The sequence below is a fragment of the Triturus cristatus genome, chromosome 2_1 (genome assembly GCF_964204655.1).
Source record: "Triturus cristatus chromosome 2_1, aTriCri1.1, whole genome shotgun sequence".
Lineage (NCBI taxonomy): Eukaryota > Metazoa > Chordata > Amphibia > Caudata > Salamandridae > Triturus > Triturus cristatus.
The window spans coordinates 647,157,230-647,181,221 of record NC_140581.1 but is presented as its reverse complement, the minus strand read 5'-3'; positions in this window follow the sequence as shown (position 1 = coordinate 647,181,221).

Below are 23,992 nucleotides of genomic sequence, written 5' to 3'. Positions count from 1 at the left end.
CAATGACGTTGTCGGACTCCACATGGCAGTCTTGCAGCTCCTCGGAACTGATGCATTGCCCTGACTGCGAACTGCATCCCTGACGCCAGACTTCGCACCACAAGCCCCGTCAATGGGATCCTTGACAATGCTTCAGGCACTCTCATGGCAACCTAGCTGTATCTTTGACCAATGAATGGCTTTGGCTGAGGACACACAATCCACGTTGACTCTCACAATGCTCCGCAAACCAGGATTTCAGGTACTCTATTCAACTGGCCCGAATTAATCACCTTAGCCGGACTGCGCTGCTTTGCCTTAGGCCTGAACTTCTGACTCTATCCTAGTCTGACTCAACCAGATGTCCACAGTTGGCACTTTGTGCTTTTTGACAACATTTTCACTAAAATCTTTTAAAATTGCATGTTTCCAGTTCTACTGATTAGATTTTTGTCGCTTTGGTCTTTTTTTTATTTCTTAAAAATCATTTCATCTTTCTAATCCGGTGTGGGGTCTTTTTGTGTGGTGTTTTTCACTTTATTACTGATTGAAGTGTTGCACAAATACTTTACATTGCCTCAAAGTTCAGCGTGACTGCTCTCTGCCAAGCTACCAGCGGGTTGAGCAGATTTTAATTTAGGGTTGGCATTTGCCTATCTCTGACAAGAATTGTGTTTGCTGCTTGGCCAGGGTTCACACCCCAGTCAATCAATAACCCAATTTCTTGCATTTGGTCTTAGTGGTGTTGGCACATAGTGATCTATTGGCAAATTTGTATTGCCTATTAGTAGCAGGGAGTTACGAGGAAGCAATTAATTTCTGGGTATGACCTTTGTAAACTCCTAGTAGATCTTCCATTACAGAGTAGGGCATCTGATGTATTAATTGCATTTCCTGTGACTAAAAGTCTGACTTCTTTCAAAAGAGTATTCCCATGCACGACATAGCATCTGCACCTGCTATGGCTGGTCAACTCCTTGTGTACGACTCTCTGCACAAACCTCGATCCCTCCATGCTCAAGGGAGCAGGCCAGGACCCGTACTATGAAACAGTTGAACTTTCTCTGTTTGCATCACTGTGCACCTGTATTTGGTGCTAAAAGGAACCATGTGCCCTCTTACAATTAATGTGCTGTCCCAAGGGCAGCCGCAAACCCAAGCCTTCCTGGAGGCAGTGCATTAGTAAAAGACAGGGAGACTGCTTAAAGAAGCTGATCTGCCTTACACTGTGTAGGAGTTACCCACCTGCACTTCAAATGAGGGATCAGAGATCCCTGTGCAGGCTGGTGCAGTGAGTGACTGCAACTGCCTTCATTGGATATCTGGTTGGTGCCCCATCATGCATCTCTCATTGCAGCTCCTGATGCCCTTTCTGTCTTTGTGTCCATTTTCATAATACGATACAGGCACAGAGGCAAAGTGTTTGCCTCCTTTGCATTGGCCATGCCTTCATGCAAATGAAGGAACACCCTCATGAGAGCACCCACACTATCTGTATTATACAAGGGGTGCACAAGCATCTGTTGCCGCTTCTGTAGTACAACATTGCCATCAGGGACTACAAAACAGGCTCACATGCCCATTGTGTTACTTTTCCCAATGTTAAACCTGTAATCATGTTACTGTCTTTAGTGGTAGTGTACATGTCTACAGATATGTTAAGAAAAATGCGTGGACATCGGTTATTTGCACATTATTTCATTATGATCGCTCATCCTTCATTTTAAATAAGGGTGCCCTTAGAAATGTTATATGCTTATAGCAAGGTAGCAGAGAAACCCTTCAATCTTAGATCAAACATTGTTAAAATCATCGATCAACTCAACACGCATGTTATCTTATCTTTACGAAAATGGGGGATGAGTTGGCTGTGACATTCAACTCAGTACTCTGTGATACTACTAGGAAGAATTTGGAAGCTTTTAGAAATGGGTCATAGTGGAAGTGTATTTCAATGAACTTGATGCATGGTTTAATACATCTTGTAAACAATTATATATTCCAAGTTTAGCGGATCAGCCCAAATGGAGATAAAATGGGCCTACATCATGCACACTATGTGGCACTGAGAAGCAAGACCTCATTCATCTTATTTGTATATGTCCTGGCTTAAGGTTGACTCGGGTGTGGTTTTTGAAAAAGGCATTTAATGAGAGAGGTATTAGGTCATGTGGACCTGAAATAATCAAGGGTTTGTAAGATGATGACATTTCTGATACAATACGAACAGATAATAATGAAAATGGATAACAAAACCACCATGCCATTAATGGGGTAGTGTTTGGCAAGTATTAAAAAGAAAAAAAGAAAAAATGTTACGTCCATTAGCAAAGAACAAATATGAAGTGGTAGTAGGGACTGCATTATTTACTCTAATATTGGGACTAAAATAAGTAGCAACGGAAGCCCAGCTTCTTGGCAATTATAAATTGGTCTACGTATTTTGGTTTTAATAGGTTAGATAGGTTTTAAAAGGATTTTATGTTTTGTATTTAGTTAGAAAGTCAGCAACACTGTATACTGTTGTATGAAATCACTTTTATATAATCTTCTTATGCAATCCTTTGCAAAAAATGTTTTAAGATTCAGAGAATATAAGTACTTTCGACATTGTATGGTTTTTATTAACTGAAACAATAAAGATTTTTTTTCACTCATATATTTCAATGAGCCTTAGAGTCATTAGATATACTTAATCATATATTTATGCGTGTCCAAGAGTCCAAGTTTAAAGAACATCACATCATTAAGAGATTGTGGGCCATATGTAGGTAGAACGTGTTTTGCGATTCTCTAATTGCAATTTTTAGGGAATCGCAATTAGAGAATTGCAAAACGGAATGTGGGTAGGATTAGCAAATATTTTTGCGAATCCTACATATTCCTTAATTGCAAATTGCAAATTGTAATTCGCAATTAAGGAATACCTCCCCATTCATTCCTATGGGCCTATGAATGTCTAGAGGCCCATAGGAACGAATGGGAAGACATTCTCAATTTGCGATTCTCAATTAGAGAATCGCAAATTGAGAATGCAATTTCAAGTGTGCCAGGGTGTCAAAAGGACACCCTGTTGCACCCCTGAAATGAGCATGTTTGCACATGTGGCACACATACATGCCCTAAGGACATGTGTGTGCACCATATGCCACTTTGAAAAATGCAAAAATATGCATCTGTGAAAGAAATCGCAAATCACCACCAACCTATAGTTGGTGGTGATTTGCGATTCCTTAAGGCCAAATTGCACTTTTTTGGTGCTTCTTACATTGCATTTAAGGAATCGCAAAATTTGCGATTCCTTAAATGCAATAGCAAAATAAGGAATCGCAAATTTAGCGATTCCTTATTTTGCACGCAGATTTGCCTTCCTACATAGCACTTAGCACAATTGCGATCGGAAACGCCGAAATTCGGCGAATTTCGGCGTTTGCGATCACAATTTTGCTTTCTACATATGGCCCTGTGTCCTGTTATGATTTCTTGTCAAGAATAGTACTTGTTGTACTGTATCTAAGACCACGAATATTTGAGAAAAAAAAGTTTCTGACTTGCTGCTGTTAGTACATTACCATCTATTCCTAAAGCCTGTGAAGCATTCTAAAATGGCACAGGAAAGAACAATAAAGCTTTTTAAGCAAATCACTTGCAATTTAGACTAAGTCATGAGCTTTACAAAAGAAATGCAGGTGTTCCGATTTAGCTTTCATCCACTGTGAGCACTCACAGAGCGAGACCAATGACTGCCATCCACATAAGCTGTTCTTTATTGACTTTTCAGGCTTAATTCGGACGTACATTTCACATGAGTAGTCTGGGGTCAAAATTCCCTCTTTACTCCATTTCATTTTATGAGTGATATATACCAATACTTTAATTGGGTAAACTTCGTAATCAGCTAGGCGCATATTTTTGTTAGTACAGAGTGGTACCATGCCAACACTTTTTCTTTCATTTCCTGTAGTGCCTTGTTCTTCTCTTTGTTGTCATATAATGTGAAAATGTATTTCACAGAGAAAATTATGTTTTTTAATACACTGGACGCGTGTCTATTATTGTTTTTTTTTCTGCCCACTTTAATGTCATTATATGACCAATAAGAATAGAACCGTTTTCGTCTCGATCTTGATGCGTCTTTTGGAAAGATGGCTTCCAATGCAGAGGCAGACTAAGGACTTTGCCCACAGTTAGAGGCCTCTTTATCAAAAAGTCACACTGCGCAGCAAGGCCATCTTAAAAATTACACTGCGCATTTCTGTCCATTCCCCGCGCTGATGCACAGTGTGCTGCCTAGCGCCAACGCAGGCACCCTTGTGTTAATTATTGTAAATACAATGCCATTATACACCATGATGAATGCAGGCCTGACTACGGCAATACCAATAAAAAGAGTGTAAAATGTGTTCAAATAACAATGTTGATACCAGCAGAAACAATGTCAATGTATGCCATAATTTATACATGCATAACAATTTTGATACCACTAGAAAAAATGTCAATGCATGCCATGATCTATGCATGCATAACAATGTTAATAGCAGTAAAAACGATAATGATATCTGCAAGAAAACTGTACTCACAATACTGAGGATGTTGGTAAAAATTATATCAATGACCTTCATGTTAATTGTACACAATGTAGTAAAGGGAAAAAGCTACGTAGAAGAACCAAAAAAAAAAGAAAAGAAACTGCTTTTCCACCCAAACTTCTCTGACTCTTCCCCCAAAGTCACCCGAGAGGGAAGAAGGTCAGCTTAAACCCATCTCAAGAAGGTCTTCACCTGTCTCAAGGGATTTTCATGATTCAGCATCAGTATTACAAGTTCCCAATCCTCCAGCTTCCAGCACGTCAATTGTGACTCTACATAGTCTTAATTAAGCCTGGGTGGAGGTCGCGGCGTTAGAACTCTGCGAAGTGCAAAAAAAACTCTACTGCGCTATGCGGAACTCCTCAAGCGGCGGGATGCATTAGATAAATGCCGCTCACGGTGATTCTCAGCACCGGGTATTTGTCTGCACTGTTCAATCATCGTGAACAGCACCATGCACAGCGCAAACGGGCGCTGATTCCTTTCTGCCACTCAAGTAGATTTTTTACTTGAGTGGCAGCTTTTTCAACGCGAATAGGCAGTTTCTCAAAGCGAGCATACGAGACCACTCACAAATCCGACCGGCAGCTATGACAGAGCAACCAGGAGGTTAACTTTCCCCACTTGCGCTCGCCAACTTAATGTTTAAGATCGCGAACGAAGAAAAACCTCGCCAACTTGATGTTAACGACCGCAATTGAGGAAAGAAACTCCGCTCTGCTATGCGGAGCAGAGTATTTTGGAACTCAGCGAGCTCCGCGTAACGCAGAGTGCGGAGAACTCCGCAAACTCCGCGAGCAGAGTAGAGATCACCGCCCAGGGTTAGTCTTAATCCAAATGCTGATTTATTTTCTTTCTCAATAGGGGTAAATGCTATATATAATCCGATTAGGAATTCCCCCCCGGGATAATCTGGAAACCGCCCAAAGTTAGTGCCTCTCTCCCTTGAATTTTCTTCAATTTTTTATCACAATCTAGTTATGAATAGGTCTTTCCTTTTAGGATGTTTCTCAGACATCCCCAAATTACAAATTGTGCAGAGTAGTGATGTTGTACTGGTCCACATACTAAATGATGATAATTCTGGCAGAGTGAGAGTGACCTTTTGTTCTATGGTGATTATGAACCTTATACTCATGAATAGTGACAAACTGTGAAGTCATGGAATTGATGTTTTTGCTACTTAGGAGAGAGTTTCTAAGCAAGTAACGCAAAATTCAAAACTTTAATGGCCTGCTTAAAGGTCCTTCCGAACTTATCCCAGTAGCTGAACCTTAACCATAGAGAGAAACAACAATGTGGGTTTCTTTGCTCTCTGAGAAAGCTTTAGAAATGAAAAATCAGATATATTAATTATATATAAAAAGAAAAAAAAAATTACATATAAGAAACCTACAAATAATATATGATATAAAATAATACATTTATAAAAAAAAATCTTTTTAAACTAGAAACTATTTACAAACAAATAAATTAATTAATACATAAATGTATTTATTGTATTTCCTACCCTATAACACCACACTGATAAAACAGTTCAATATTTTTCAATAATTTCCCCCAAATATAACATAATTAAAAATATATTATTAATAAAAAATGAATAAACATTGACTACACACACTTTAACACTATGATATCCACAACACACACATAAATTAAACTCTAAAACAATAAAACACAATTAAAACTTATTTATAAATTAAAAACTATTACTATTAACAACTAATAATAAAGAAATTAAAATGTATTTAATACCCACTTTACCCCTTTAAAAGTAAAAACAGACAAAAAATAAACAATTACCCAAAATACATATTAAATGATTAACATTAACTAACTATATATTAATTAATTATACACAAATCACATCCCCCATTTACTCCTATAATCACCAAAACACCTAAACTTAATTATTCAATTACCATAATTATAGTTAATTAATTAAAATTAATTAGCATCCATTTCTTTTTTCATCAATTAAATAAATTACGTAGATACAAAATATATACTAATATACATACCATTAATAAACAAGTGATATTTTTAACAACTATATTTTTGCAAGCGATATTAAACACTTTGATATTTTTAAAATATATATTACTTACCTTAAGTCGCTATTCTTGACCACAATATTCTTGCTGTCGATATTTCTGACCCACGATATTTGCAACTCGATATTTGTGCAAGTCGATATTTTAGATTCAATATTCTGTCTCTGCACCATTTGGGAATGATTCCTAGTAATGGTCTTAAACTGAGCACCTGGAATATGGCCAGCCAATTCACTGTTAAAAATATATTACAATTTTTAAAAGAACAAATAGCGGATATAATATGTATACAAGAATGCTGGTCCACAAAGATCTGGACAACTGAGGATTATTTTGTGGTAGGCCATCCCGCACTTCCAGTGAATAGAGGTCATGCTAAAGGAGGCATTGCCATTCTGCTCAAGACCAACACTAAGATGGTCTATAAAGATATTTGTCACGATTCTAATTTAATCCAGGTGGTAACATTGATTTTAGGGAGAAAGTAGAGTGTCTCTGTGAATTGTAAATGCTTATATTCCCCCCAGTTCCTCTCATTCCATTCTATTAGAAGAGCTTTTTATATTCATCTCCTCTACCATGGCAAGAGAAAATAGTCTGCATCTAATTCTGGTAGGTGACTTGAATGTTAAGGTTTCAAGCCATGGTATAAGGTTGTTTAATAATACCCAAAAAGAGGATCCTTTAAACATTCCACCATTATGTTTCCTAGCAATAGTCTGTTAGATAAAAGAGGGGTGATACTTTTAGAAGGTCTGAGAAAGACAGATTTACTCATTGTTAATGGGAGACTTATAATAGATATCCCCACAAAAGCCACCTATGAATCACCCTTTGGGGTTTCTATTATTGACTATTTAATTTTATCTTCAAACACATTTAATGGGCTGTCCCAGATGGAAGTTCTGGACAATTCCTTTAGCAACCATCTGCTGATCTCCTGTCAGCTGGATATGATCCTTATGCAACTAAGCTCCTGGAACTTCAGAGATATTTCTGTAGGTTTCAATCAAATACATGGCAGAATCCACTGGAATACTAAGGCAGCCTCTAAATTAAAAGAGACTCTATTCATTTTAATAGATGACCAGCAATGTTTAAAATGAGGAAACCAACAGTTTTCTAAGTTTGATCTGCTGATCTCCTTCAGCTGCAATATAGCTTCTGTAGTTGCAACCTGTAAGGTCAAATCTGAACCTCTTCAGTGAAGGTCACTAGCTAACTCTGTACTTTATTTAAATAAGAAAATAAATAGCCCAGTGAGTGCCCAATTCCCAAACTTCTCCCCTGATTGCTGCAAACTAATCTTTTCACTAAAGAGGAAATGATTTAGGAAAAACACTCTCCTAGGAAAGAAAAGGAAGACTCAAGGCGACCCAAAAGAACAATACCAAAAAGTGTTGGGAAATACTATCTGAATATTGTGGCTCAAAATCTCTCCCTATCCCCATAAGAGAGGAAGACTGGAAACCGTATCTAATAGATTTGTACTCAGCCAATCCAAACTCTATGGGAAGCCCTACCCCTTCAAGTAATCAATCTACTCTGATGGCCTTTAGCTTTGCTCCATCAAGGTGTGAGGTTGATGGTCTCATTAAAAGAATGAGCTCCACAGGCGATATGGGCCCGGACCAAATTCCCATGTCTTTAATAAAGAAAGAGCCCCTGCTTTGGGCTACATTCCGTGCCCCTCTCTTTATATATTGCTACCACCTAGGTAAGATTCCCTCCTCCTGGTCTAGCAGTATTTTAATTTCACTATAGGGCTTAGGCACAACCTGAGCAATTACCGGCAACTAGTTCTCTTAGACTCAGTTGGGAATGTTTTTGTGCGCAGAGTCCTGGATCATCTTAAGGATTGGGTGCTTGAAGAGAAAATCCTTCCTTTAGAACAAGCCGGATTTAGAAAAGATCATTGTACCAAAGATAACATTTGTATGTTGAAATTAATCAAAGAGAAGTACACTCTACTTTTATAGATTTTACAACAACTTTCAATAAGATAGGTTGCTCAATACTCTGGGAAACATTTTAAAAAAATGTGAATTCCCCCTCCCCTTATTCCTGTAATTGTAGCTCTGCATTCCACTACTTGGTCTCAGGCTCTTCTAGGAGGAGATCAAGTCCTTTCGGCCATAATTCCTACAAGAAACGGCCCAAAGCAAGACTGCCTGTAAGCACTGATCCTCTTCTCCCTTTATGTAGCAGAACTCCCAGATTGCTTTGCTTCCCAAGAAGGCTACGCACCGAAGATAGGCAGCTTCCCTTTTCCATTTCTAATGCATGCAGTTGATATCATAATTATTGATCTGACTGATTGAATAAGAAGTTGAAGGCTCTGCAGAAATATTTGATGCCACAGTACCTGAAGATAAATATTTCAATAGTAAAATTTTGACTTTAAAAATAGAAAGAACAGGAAAGCTTTCAATTGTGTCTGGAGCTTAGGCTCCGAGAAACTTGAGGCTGGAGAGTCTTATCTTTACTTGGGCAAAATGATAGCTGGCAACACTCAGAACAAATCCCACATTGATCACAGCTCTTGTAAAGCAATGTCACACGCTAATGGCTTACACAGATTCTATAATGAAATCGGTCATAGAACATCTTGCACATGTTGTTTGTGTTCAAAATAAAGGTCCCGCCAACACTTCTTTATGCTATCATATCCATTCAAATAGAAGAAAGGAATTTCCTTGATAAAATAGAGCACCAGATTTTGCGTAAACTAAACAAATGTAATACTTTGGTCCCGACTCCAGCTATTCGCCTTGAATTTGGTTCATTCGTTCAAGGCTTGTAATCCGGTGGGGATATCTGCTAAACAATAGCTACTCGAATACAATACACAATATAGTAAACTCATATCATTACTGTCAGATTCACCCAAGTTGACCTCCCCATCAACCCAGAGTCAGAGATACGTGCTCAGACAAGCCCTTCAACCCAAACCCGAGCCTACTGATTGACAGGTCACAGGTGGAGTTACTCTAAAGACAAATGCGCACCCATGGAAAACCCTGATCGATCCCAAAGATAGGCAGTTATACCACAAACAGGTCTGAGGAAACTGGTCCCACTAAAACACATTTGGCCAAAGGCACGCATTCCCAAAATACCACAAAGATAGATGCCACATACAGTTAGGAATGTTGAGCCAATTAAGATAGAGGGCACACCACACGTAGTGATCACTCGCTCTCCACTCCAGACATCTCGGCAGAAACACACTGGCCCACAGTGTCTCTCCCCGAGGTCGTGACCCAACTACGTCCCCCTTGTCAGAATGTTGTACTTGTTGGTTATGACTTGGCCAAGAATGCCAGATTTTTTTTGTACCTCACAAACTGTATAAATGGTTGGCCAAAACCTCTGTGCAATGAGGGACTTTCTTTGGACGCTACTCTGTTGATACTCTCCCGGCCACTGTGTTTAATTATACAAACTTGTTCTTGTTTTGCCAAATGCCTCTTGTCTTTTCATTTTTTAAGGTAAATTCATATCTGAGCAACATTTGCACCATAGCACATTGGTGCCTGCACTGTAAGTAGGATTGTTTTTTTTGAAGGCAGTTGCACCTTCCTGCACAAAAATAATCCCCTCAGGCATTTTCCTCTTTCTTTGTGTGCTGCAAAATGCAGCACACATAGAAAGAGGAAAAAATGAGGAGAAATAAACATATTTCTCCTCGTTATGCTTCACCTGGAGGGGTGTAGCAGTTTTGGTGCATTTCCAGGTCTACCACTTATGAATATCAGGAAATGCATCACAATTCATGAGTGTTGCATAGGAACATCCATGCATCACCCATGGAACACCTCCCTGGGGTAGAGTAATGCAATGTAGCAATTTGTGCTGCGTTGTATTGTGTTACTCTGGATATATCCAGTCAATCAGGGCCACACAAGGTGGCATTGATTGCATGGCCTATTAAATCACACTTTGTGTGGTGCAAGTGCAATGCAACTACATAACTTTCACTGGTTTTCATCAAAATACTTATGCAAGCTGTCACAAGTATAGAGTTGAGATTTATTTCTAGCCAGAAAGCAGCCCTGAAGTAACACAAAGTCAGGTTATGCACTACCTTGGGCTTCTTTATGTCAATTGGACATACCATGGGAGGTACATGAGCATCCTATGCAATCACCAATTAAAGTGGATGGAAGGCTCTATCTAAAATAAAAATAGGCAGAGCAGACTGACAAAAATGTACTCCTCCTCTAGACACGTCTAATGTTAGAGAAAAGGTTATTTTATCCAAACGTTGCCAACTTTGCATGTGTGCTGTACTATACAGCGCACATAAAACTTGGAAAGGTTTTAAAATATGTTTAGTAATAGTATATTTTGACTAGAAGGGCACCCTGCCAGTATAAAATGATCCTAGGCATCACGCACACATCTTGCACTACAAGGCAGGTGGAATGTGACACAAGCCTCCCTAAAGTGATCCAGTGCCTGAGGTTGATATGGTGCAGTAGTCAAATGTTAGTAAATCTGGCCCCACGTTTCATAATCTCCGCACCACACCTGATTCAAAACAAGCTTACATTGATAGCCAGAGTGGTAAAACACCCCTTAAAAGATTAACATACAAGAAAACGCAAACACTGTATTTCTCTTCTACAAGCAATATAGCACACCACTGCAGTGCGCTACTCCAGCAAGCCCTACAATAAAAGATCCCACGTGCATGTTTTATACTGAGAAAGCTTTTGCTTGCCAAGATCCAGCGTGTCCTAAATTAGAAAACATTGAGCCTGTATGTCTGTCTTTTTAAAGATTATCTGTTGGAAAATGTGCATTTGTGATGGTTAAATAAATAGGTGGGTGCATTTTTGTCAACGAGTGTATGCGTTTTTGAATATATGATTGTAATACCTGTGGCTGCATTAGTAGCTATTTGTTTAGCTGTAAAGTTACGTTGATGTGAATACTTTTGCAAATATCACCATTTGCAAAAGTAGTCACATTATATTGGTGTTTACTCCGTTTACTCCATTTCTTCCGTGCATATTTGAGCAGTATGTCCATGATTTTCATTCCACCATGTGCCATGTATTTACATCTTATGGACAGGAACTCATGCCACATGTCAGGTGTTGCCTACAGACTCCAGGGTACTCCTAAGAGTGCAGAACTATTCATGTGTATCCACTGGAAATTTGGGGCACCTCAACTAATATTTTAGAGGCATTTTGCGGTCAAATAAACCTCATTCATGAAGAGAATTGAGGGTACCAAAAGAATTTAAAAATAAAGATGCTTGCCCCTACAGGTCATTGCTGCAACTCCTTTTAACATTTCATGCCCTTTCACTGGAGGTAAAACCCCAACAAGCCAACGCTGCTTTTTAAAACAATGCAGAGGAGACAAACTCTCGTAGAACAGTGCATGACGTTTTCTTTATATTTTATGATGGTGTGGGGTTGGCAGTCCTGCAGCATTTTTTAACCTGGCCGAGAAGTGCAGCCAACTCGGTGTAGTGCCCTATTTAATTCAACTGCATGTCCTTGCAGTGGAGGGTAACCGCTACAGGGTGCTGTTTCTGCAGTATTTCTAAGCCCTAAGGGGATGGCAGGTCCCAGCAGGACACTGCTATTTTTAATGTAAAGGCTCTGCAGTGAAGGACAGTATTGTCATTAAAAAATAACCTCCAACTTACACTTGTAAACAAAATGTCACAAAACTCAGCTCAGCAACCAAAGTTAGTCCGTTGCGCTACTGACAGGGGAAGAACAGGGGAGCAACACATCTACAGAGAAACAGCACATTCCTACACTCCCCCCACAGCTGGCCCACAATCCTGCACTTCCCCCACAGCTGGCCTACAATCATTCAACCCCACAGCTGGCCCACAATCCCGCACCCCCCACAGCTGGCCCACAATCATGCACCCCCGCAGCTGGCCCACAATCCTGCACACCCCACAGCTGGCCCACAATCCTGCACTCCCCCACAGCTGGCCCACAATCCTGCACTTCCCCCACAGCTGGCCCACAATTATCCACCCCCACAGCTGGCCCACAATCCTGCACCCCCACAGCTGGCCCGCAATCCTACACACCCCACAGCTGGCTCACAATCCTGCACTTCCCCCACAGCTGCACCACAATCCTGCACCCCTCACAGCTGGCCCCCAATCATGCACCCCCCACAGCTGGCCCACAATCATGCACCCCCCACAACTGGCCCAAAACCAGGCACCCCCACAGCTGGCCCACAATCCTGCACCCCCCACAGCTGATACGCAATCCTGCAGTCCCCACAGCTGGCTCACAATCCTGCACTTCCCCCACAGCTGCACCACAATCATGCACCCCTCACAGCTGGCCCCCAATCATGCACCCCCCACAGCTGGCACACAACCATGCACCCCCCACAACTGGCCCAAAACCAGGCACCCCCACAGACGTACCACAATCCTGCACCCCCCACAGCTGATACGCAATCCTGCACCCCCCACAGCTGATACGCAATCCTGCACTCCCCACAGCTGGCCAATTATCCTGCAGCCAGCGCCACACACGCGCCTTGGCATGTCAGAGCAAAAGTGTCTGTATCTTGTCTAGCATAGGTTTCTACTAGACGGTTACTCTTACAATGCAAATTACTATGCTTAGACTGATATAAACAATGTTCTTACTTTGTATTTGCCGCACACACGCAAAGTCAGAAATATTCGAGAAATAAAAGGCATTTCTCCTCGACAAGGTCAAGGTCGAAAATGCATTATTTCGACTGCGTGCAACTCTTAGATACTTGAAATTAAAAACAAAGATGCACGTTCAGTTCTTAACAAGAGAATAACACACCGACATTGAAATGTTTCTATCCTTGCCATGTAAACGCGCTGGTATCAGCACACAATAAGTACATGGCGGTGACTTTATCGGAGTCCTTGCTAGTTGTAAACGACAGGTAAGTCGGCAGTCATGATGTGTAGTACATGAAACAGCAGTGGGTTAGCCTTTGAATAGTCTCAGTCTAGAGCGCTGCTCTTCAAATTCCCACGGGCACATCCTAAACACTGTTTGCAATAGGCCGTGACATTTCCAAATGGGTTTGTGTTTGCTGTATGAACTACTGTAGTTAATTTCAAGTGTGTTTATTTTCTTCTGCAGCAGAATCACTCCTGCCACTTAAGGCTTTGGGCTACGGATGAAAGGCAGCTTCAATATTCCTGCTGAATAGCAATATCTGTTAACTCGCACAGCTATGTATTTACATTGCTCCAGCAGACACCTCGTTCTGTTGGCGGTGTCTGGAGGGACGCCTGCCCCTTCATAAAATATTCGGGCTTCTTAAATGGAACTTGGGGACAAACATGATTAGGGTCACTTTCTCCTGATCCCTAAATAATTAAAAGCAACCCAACCTAGATTTTCAAGCATAATGCACTACCGTTAACTCGATTGAACATGTTACTTGCAAGGAGACATTTCTCTTTCAAATATGTAGACAAACACCCTAGGGGAATGAAACAAAATATGATACAAGCATTGGCAATGCTAATAAGTCTGGCTTTAAAGTAATGTTGTATGTTAATGTGAAGCAATAAAAGTACATGTTATAGGAAGGGATCTGTATGTGTGTGGAAGCAAAGAAATGTAGAATAATATTAATGTAGGTTAAAACTAAAGATCAGGTTACAGTTGCACTGTCTAACCAACCCTAAAACCCATGTAGGTTAAAGCCCCTCCTCCTCATCTGTGCTGCTGCTAAAAAAAACACTATAAACGATCATGTTATCTAATACATTTTGATAGCATTGTAATGTAATGTGTATGTCCCTGAAAGTTCAATCTCAGGCAGCTGGATAAATATACACAATTATCCCAGCTGTGAAGAGAGCAATCACTTTTTTGCGTGGAAGCACAGAACTTCTGCCAATCAAAACATGTACTCCTGACTCCCAACGTGTGCTTTGCATTGTGGCTCTTTCAATTGCGGTGTCTTGGAACAGGTGTCCATTACAATGAACAGGCAGCACATGGGTTTTTCTACAGGACAATTTATACTTCAAAAGATCACCAAGGGTTTTTTTCACCATCAATTTAGATATAGGTTTGTGTGACCGTGTGCATGAAATCTGAGGGGTAAGTAATAGATGGATACATGTACGCTGGTGGGTTTATGTGGTTACTGATGGGTGTGCATTGACACAGCTGAGTTAATGCACTATGCTAAAGAATTCTCTAGAGTATACCTGAGCCTACATTTATTGAACAAGACCCTGCTGGCAAAAATCAATGCTAGGTTTTGCATTTTTTAGGCTTTTTTTACGTATCTTAAATGGTACGAACAGGAGATTTTGCTACGGGCTGTTAACGTAACGAAGGCAGTAAATGACCTGATATATTGAGATCTGCTTGAAATTGCTGTGCGTGTACCCCTGCATCGCTTTGATCCCCCGATGATAGTTATTCTCTATAATGCTCACGCAAACGGCCCACAAAATGGAAGGGCTGTCCTCACGCATTGCAGTGGAAATGGAACGCGCTGTTCCCCCACCCTGCATCGGCCAACAGCACTATGGACAGGTGAGCCTATAGTACTGCTGTTGTCCTTGATTACAAGCATCCAATGTTTTGGTACTACCACTCCCGCTACTTCATGATGGCATCCAGGAGGAATATGTACCCCAAAGCAGGACAGGGGCGACCATCTCTGAGGCCGCTCTATATACTGTTCATTGGCTACGGGGTATCAGCAGTGTCTCTCACTGCCTTTCTTCCTTATGGATGGGTTGATGCCACCTTAGTGCTGTGGCTAATCATGTAAGATGGTAAAGCGCTTTGGCACAAGGGACAGTCATGTGATTCCTCTACAACAAAGGATGCTTTGCTGTCCATGCATTGCGCTACAAGAGCTCGTTTGGCAATATCATCCGATAGATTCAAGTGATTGGTAGAAAGGCTACACTCCAAACGTGATAAATGACAATTCGAATCAACCAGTAGTGAAGGGAAATGAGCTATGTGAATGGCAGAGCAATCACTGGTGGGATCATTGTCCCTCTCTCAATATAAATATCACAAGCTCTTACGAGACAAATAAAGTTGTTTCTAGCTAGACAAAAAAAATCGATAGATGGGGAGTTTTTAGATTCCCTATTATGCTTGAATGCATGTCTCAAGTTTTATGCATTGTAAGAAATGTTCTTTTGAAACTGAGACTCCCCAGCACATAATGTCAGCACAACACGTTTTGGGAAACAAGATGGCACTGTTACAAGAATTCTGCTCAGGAACAGAACTATGCTTAGGGCCATAGAACATTAGTAGATAGGGACTGAGTCTTCATACCACCCCAGTACCATGAGCCCAAGTCCGACAAGCTATAGTGTCTCACTTGCCCTCTTATTCATATCCAGAGTGAATTGACATCCCAGAACACAGCACTCCTGACCCCCACAGGGATTGAGGTAACAAGCACCCCCTTTCTCTCACACACTCGTACTTGGCCACAACAAGATATGACAGAGACAAGAAGGAAGTTTGAAATGTTTATTTAAACTATTAAGCTTTATAATGAAATATACGTGCCACAATCAGAAAACAACTACCTAGCAAAAATACCATCAGCATTGCCAAAAAAACGTATATTATGAAAAACCCTGTCATATTATAAGACAGAATAGCCTAATCCCCCTCCCCTTCTGCAGAAACAAACTGACTATACAGCAAAGATCTTGGGGCTTAGTAGCGGACCCCATACCTTAGCATACACAGATGAACATTCTACATCTCAGATACAGCCATGAACTTCTTCCAGAAAATTTCTCTCTCTCTCTCTCTCTCTCTCTCTCTCGCTCTCTGTGTTACATTGCTGTGCATACCTATATGACAAGGTTTACATGTTCATAAGCAACAGCTGGATTTATGTGCTGTGTCTAGATTCGAGTGCCTGACCAGAACAAAATAACAATGGACATTGTTGTTTGATCTTGCCTCCTGTTCAGATTAAATCCCAGGAAGGAACAGAACGAGAAAACAACTGCAGGTTCTGTATGAAAATATAATGTGGCACAGAAGCAAAGTGTTTATATAGTACTGTGTGCAAAGGTAATACGGTCTGTGTCATGCACATAGGGAAAACGACGATGAGCCCTGTATAGAACACATGACAGCACTGTCTGTCTAATTTTGAGATGACAACAGCAATAGTGTTTAATATTTCAATATACATCAAAAATGAATAATACCTGCCATCCACACCATTCTCATAGCATTGAGTGCCTGGAATAGTCTGAATTGTCACACTTGTAAAAGCGCGATAGTTAGCAGTTGAGTTGGTACTGTCATTCGCAGCGCAGGCAGGGTCAATGTGTGGTGTGAGCTGCAAAAGACTCCTGAGAAGTGCCCTGACACTAAGGGGCCTATTAAAATCTCGGTCAAAAGCACACGACCTTAGGTCGGCAACTTTTCCAACTGAGATCATCGCTTTCACTTACAACCACCTAATTACAATTTAGGCTGTCGGAAGTGAAACCGGGTCGTCTTCTTGAGCCCATCAGCGAGTCGGAGACTGGCCTTTAATCCATATGAATGGTGTTTTACGCTGTCTGGATTATGATGCTTGGTTTCTGGCAGGCTTTCCAATGCTGGGCTTTCTGACATGGAAAGCCTATCAGAACGCGTTTTTGGGGGCCCCTTGCGGGGACCCCTTAAACCAGCAGGCAACAGTTGGTGGCCAAGGGGGCTGTTAATCCCTGCACCATGTGGCAGGCACCTCACAGTGCCTGCCACACAGTGCAGTAATGAACACAACCTCCCATTTCCGTATGGGAGCTTGTGCTACTGATGGTTTATGGCTAGAGCACATGCTCCCATACGGAAATGGAAGTATGCAACCACACCATGTGTGATCGCATTGTGATTAGGCAGTCAGGACACCCGACCGGAGGCCAGTCAGACCCGTACCCGGGATGCATCCGCCCGACATCATAAAAAGCCCCTTAGTTTGACTCAAATTAAACACAATACTTGGATCACAGACATAATATCAGAACCAACAATATCGTGACCAAAAATATAGTCTCAAAATTATTGGTTACAAAAATATAATTTTCCTATACTGATGATGGTAAGTACAAAATTATCGGAAAAAAGTAGTGTTTAACGCTAATGGCATTTAAAAACAAACAAACATATCAATGCTGTTTTATATATATATATATATATATATATATATATATATATATATATATATATATATATATATATATATATATATAATTTGTGAAATTTATACATTAGAATATACTTTACCTGAAACATTGCTGATTTTCAGCTGCAGAGAGCATTTTGATGTCACATAGGGCTCACATGGTGGTTGCATATTCGATAGTATGTTCTCTATATATACCTATAGCCCAAGTGGGAAGGGCTATATATTGTGTTTGTGTAATGGCGCCAACCAGATTGATAAAGGCTTCCAGTAAGTCGAAACACGTCTCTTATTTCTGGGAGAGTGACCTGATTAAATAAAACAGATGCCGTATCCAGACTCCCTCGAGTCCGTGCCTTCTTCTGTGGGAGCTGGTTGTTGTGTGTGTATATATATATATATATATATATATATATATATATATATTATTAATATTATGAAATTTATTAAGCGCGCGGCTACCCCCAACAGGGGTGTCCCGGCGCTGAGGACAGCAGCAGCAGAGAACATGAAAGTTAATAGCTGGCAAACAGCCATGTCTTCAGTTTACATCTGAACTGAGATTCTGATTCGATCATTCGGATGTTAAGCGGAAGGGAATTCCATAGCCTTGCAGTAATCACTGCAAAAGCTCTGCCACCTTTCCTTGATCTTTAGAACCGGGGGGGGAGCAGAAGACGGAGGTGGTTGGATCTGAGAGCTCGAAATGAATGGACTAGCTTCAGCCTATGTCTGAGATACCCTGGTCCCTTACCATTCAGGGCCCTGAACATCAGGACCAGGGCTTTAAACTGAATGCGGGAGGAAATCGGAAACCAGTGAAGGTTCTTTAGGTGAGGGGAGATCGAATGGCGGTAAGGGATATTACAAATCAACCTGGCCGCCGCGTTTTGAACCATCTGCAATCGTTGTAGGAGATATGCTGGTACACCCATGTATAGGCTATTAGAATAGTCCAGGTGGGAAGTAATAAGAGCATGCACGATAGTCTTCAAAGAATCCATGGGCAAATAGGGGGGCATCTTTTTTATCATGCGCAATTTGCCAAAGCAGGCAGAAGTGACTTTATGAATTTGGGTTTTATCCGACAACTCGTTATCAATTTGAAAGCCCAAATTACGAGCAGCTTTAAGAGGTGACGGGGGAGGGTTCAATTCAGACGGCCACCACAAGGATGGTAGTAATGGAGATTTTTGGTTAAAAAAAAGCACCTCGGTTTTGTCGGTGTTTAGCTTCAGGGTATTAGAGGTCATCCATGATACAATGTTAGAGAGGCAGGTTTTAAAATTAGAGAGTCCAGTGTCAGAGTGGTCTCTGAAAGAAAAAATAAGCTGTGTATCATCAGCATAAGAGACCACTCTGACTCCAAAGGCCTCCACAATCCTTTGCCAACGGTGACAGGTAAACATTGAAAAAAAGGGGGCTGAGAGCCGACCCCTAAAGGGACTCCGCTGCTGAGGGTTTTTTTTTCTTTGGACATATAGGGATGACACCACACCTGTTGCGTTCTATCCGTTAAAGATGATTTAATGCAGGCCAATGGAGTGTCTCGTATCACTATATTATAGAGTCTGTCCAACAGTATAGAGTGCGAGACGGTGTCGAAAGCTGCGGACAGATCGAGGAGTACCAACATGGCTACCTCGCCTCTGTCCACGCTTTCCCTAATTGTCTCAGTGACCTCTAATAGTGCTGTCTCTGTACTATAACCAGGTCTAAAACTGGATTGTGAGTCGTGAAGGAGATTTCGGGTCTCTAAATAGTCGGCCAGCTGTTCCTGCACGACTTTTTCCAGTATTTTGGCTGGTTTGGGTAGAAGCGATATGGGCCGATAGAATATACTGACGAATCAGCTTCTGCCTTTTTTAAGATAGGAATCAACATGGCCTGTTTCCATATTATGGGGAACTGGCCAGAGGAGAGAGATGAATTCCAAATTGTAATTAACGGTTGGATGATAGCTGGAGCTAGAGTCGTAAACACCTGAGCGGGAACCGGGTCGAGAGGTGAACCTGATTTGCACCGCTGTATTTTTTGTAAAGCAATGTCTTGTGGGATTGCTTCGAAGGCACGGAACAACTTTTTGTTGGAGGGGATAGGATCCTGAGGTGGTGTACCCTCACCTGACCTCTCCGTGGGATTAAAGGAAGAGAATTTACCAATAATTTTATTGTGAAAAAAGTCAGAGAGGCCATCGCAGAGTTCTTGACTTGGTTTTGTAAGGCAAGTAAGGGCTGTCGGTTTAGTGAAGTTCTTCACAATTTGATATAGTGTTTTGGCTGAATTTTCCGCAGTAATAATTTTGTTGGCAAAATAATCTTTCATAGTGGCCTTTTTGAGTGTGTGGAATTTTTTTACGGCAGCTCTGTATATGACCTTAGCAGAAGGGTCATAAGTTAGTCGCCCTCGACGTTCGAGCTTCTTACATTTACTTTTTTCTTCACGTAACATGGGAGAGAACCAGGGGGCAGAGGGTTTTGAATGAAGAGATGGGTTGTAAGGGGGCAATAGTGTCAATAGCTGTGGAGAGGTACATATTAAACTTCTCTACATCGGCGTTTAGGTCATCCGAAGATTGCCACTTCAGGTTGGCCAAAGTGGGTTCGATTGTGTCACAGGTAACCTTATACCACTTTCTCCCCAAGCCCTCCCTCCTACTGTCAGTGGCCAGCAGGGGGATGGATATATAGATATATATGTTTAAGTTTCCTAATAAACTTTTATATGTCATCCCTTGTTTGAGTGTAGTTGATTCAGGGCAATAAGACAATCCAAGGGATAGGAGCTGCTGTTCTACTGCAGTTAAGTTTATGTTCGGCAAGTTAACAATGGTGTTTAACCTCTTGTGTACCAATGGTAATCAGGGAGTTGAAATAGGGATTACATGGGATGCCTGCTACTTGCGCATCCCCTTTCCTCGACTCCGTTCCTTGGCGACCTCCCCGGTTTCTGCAGGCCTGCCTTCTTCCCCTTCTCCTCCGGGTATTCCTGCTTTGGTGGGCCCATTGTGGCGAGATCGCAAAGTTTATTTCCTGCTCCGTTTTAAAATGTGCAATTCTTCCCCCAAAGTGAGTTTTATTTATATTGCTTGGATCTGGTCTAGATCTTGTGTTCTTAGTTTCGGACTCGCTTTCTAGAGCAGAGCTGAGGTCTGACACAGAAGTAGATTCGATTGGTTGTTGCCCTCTATCTATTTGATTACGAACTTGCAGGTGTTTGTTAGCTGTTGCCGTTCTCATTGAATCATACCGCCTTGAAAATGTCAAAATGTGTCCATTTGCGTAATCATCTTGGTCCCTTTTGAAATTGTATGTTTTTCTCGCTTTTATTTTTGCCTCTTCTTTATATATTCTTCCTGTCATTTCTTTGTGCAATTTGAGTCTAGTTTGGGGATCCCCTTGCTGCTTAATTTCATTCTCCAGAGCTTCAATGTTGGTTTGTAATTCACTCCTGTCTGTCTCCGCATACTTGACTAATATCTGTACTAATCTGCGGGATGACTCCAAGTTACACTCAGCCGTCTCTGCCATCATGAGTGGGTTGGGTGCTTATTAGCTGGGGGCGATCATAATCCGGAGGCCCCTAGGTATTCTCCCTACATCCAGGTACCTTTGAAGCTTTCTCACCTCCCACCATTTGGATTGCTGTTGACATGTTAATTTTTCAAGTATTCGGTAATTATCCTTCAGTCCTTTGACCTTGCCACTAGACTCTTCACTTGCATCTTTGCTGGCACCTTGCGGTTCTGTGGGAGAGTCGGAAAAAATCTCCTCTGCGGCTAACTCGTGGTTTTTAAGTGTGGCTGCAGACATGGCGGCTATATAATGTATAAAGTATATTGCTCCAGTTAATACTCCTAGTCTGGTGAATACCAGAGGGAGCTCCTGGAATGCACACCTCCCATCCTGCTTAATACAATTTGTTGCGTACCTCAAACGGCGGACATGAAAACGTGCGGCTTCTTTCCCCAATGTCCACTCCTCCGAGTAGTCCACCTTGAGTCAAGCGCCACTGTGCGCTGTCCACGGCCAATGTCGGCACGTCTTCTTTTCGTCGTTTTGCAGGGAGCTCCGTTCTTTCTGTTATCAGAAGTGTAAAGTGCCCCGGAGGTCCCCGGCATAGCTGCACCACGAGCCCGTGATGCCACTGACAGGACTACCGGGAACAAGAATTGCCTGCCACGGAGCCTGCTTGTTGGAATGGGGTCCATGAGCCGGAGGAAGTCAATACAGCACACATGAGGTAACTCGTTACTACTCCAACACACTCCTGGACAAACAAGTGTGGACCCAATATCTAGTGCACATTTCAGTTTATTGCCACCACTTCAGTCTGCCATGACGCGTTTCGGCCGATTCACGGCCTTGATCACATGACACAGCCTAGACAGTGTTACCGCTTTTTAAAGCGCTAGTGCATACAACTTAACAATGGACATAGAAAACATATTGCATCATGATGTTCCATTTGCTGCCTAAATGCAGATATTAAACTTGTAATACAGATAATCGTTTCTGGTACAAATACATATTGACAACATAAAAATAAATGAAGCACCATGTTTCATAATAATGATAATATCTATCATGATAATACTGGCATTAATGTCTAAGACATCCCAGTCCAAGTGTGTAGTTGAAATTTAGTTGTGCCCACCCCTAATAATCAAAATTGTATATAACCAAATTGTGTCGAATTCCTGGATGTGAGACGTGCGTGCGGCACTGCGTACTGAATCCTTTATTATCCGTAAAGACTCCCCAATCTATGCTCGAGTTTTCAATTTTACATTCAGATACACTTTTATCAAAGAAATATTGCAGGACAGGCGTCCGGTCAATTCTTGCTTCCACCAGTGATTCTCGGTGACTTGCATTCAAGCGCCCTCCATGACTGATTTAATTACATACATGTAACACGAGATCATTTAGTGATTCCTGCAACTTTTTCAGTTTTTATCCGGGATACAGCTTCATGATCCCGCATGATTATCCTTAACCTCCATTTTCAGGTCCCTCTATATCCAGCAAAACTTACTGCCATTGCCATCGGTTGCCGCCCACAACAGTCCTTTGCATTGACTTCCATCCAGGACTCAGAATCCTTGTGGCTTTTCCTGAAGACGGCGTTTTATACGCCGAAACACACGTAGAAAATTACATCGCTCTACTGAAAATAACATCATAAATTGTTTTTCGAGCAACCGTTTCTTGCATTGTATATACTATAATGTGTTGTATTTCTGTACCATAGCTTGTCACCACGATTTGTTTAATGTCTTTCCATTTATGTTATATGTGACCTGTCTGCATACATGTGTGTGTAAATTTATATGTATATTTATATGAGGTAACACTCATCAAAAGCATGTATTTTGAATCACATTACATTTAAAAAACAAAAATTAAGTGCACTGTAATGAAAACATAAGTACACATGAATATTTATGTGTAAATATATGTAAATATTCACTTAAAAATACCATATGTTAAATGGACGTTATAGTTAGAAATTAGCATTAAAAAAACGTAGCAATTCACTGGGAAAAAAAACCACAAGTTTCAGGGACGTTATAGTTAGTTGGACCTTTCACCCATACAAAACCAGAGAAATTCTACTGTTATAGTTAGTTGAGCTAACTATAACTTGCGGCCCGCAATGCACTGCTGATGACTTCACATATTACATCACTCATTGTCGTGTCGTTCCTATATTACAGGATCTGCACTTTTTGGATAACAAACTGTGGGTTTGGTGTCAGGTTTCCTGCTCTCACTTCCACGAAGCAATATAGTGTGTGTTTTGACAGCAAACTGCAAAGTCCCGGGGGTGGGCACCACAGGACATTGCTGGAGCTGGCCCTGGGGGGGGTGGCAGTCGGCAGGAACAAGAAGGCTCCAGGAGAGGGGCCGCGCAGCCCCCTCTCCAAACTGAAAAAGAAAACAGTGAGGTAGTGGTCTCAGGGGCCGGGGGGATGCTAAGGACCCCCGTATTTTAATTACTCAATGCCCTGGGGAGGTGGTTGTCCCCGGGGCAGCGTGGGGTAGGGGCAGAAGCCAACTCTCACACTACTTTTAATGTTATACATAACCCAGATAGGTGGTAGTCCCCAGGGCTTGGGCGGCCCTCAAGGCCTCTCACCCAGATTATACAAATGCCCCGGGGAGGTGGTGGTCCCCGGTGCAGCATGGA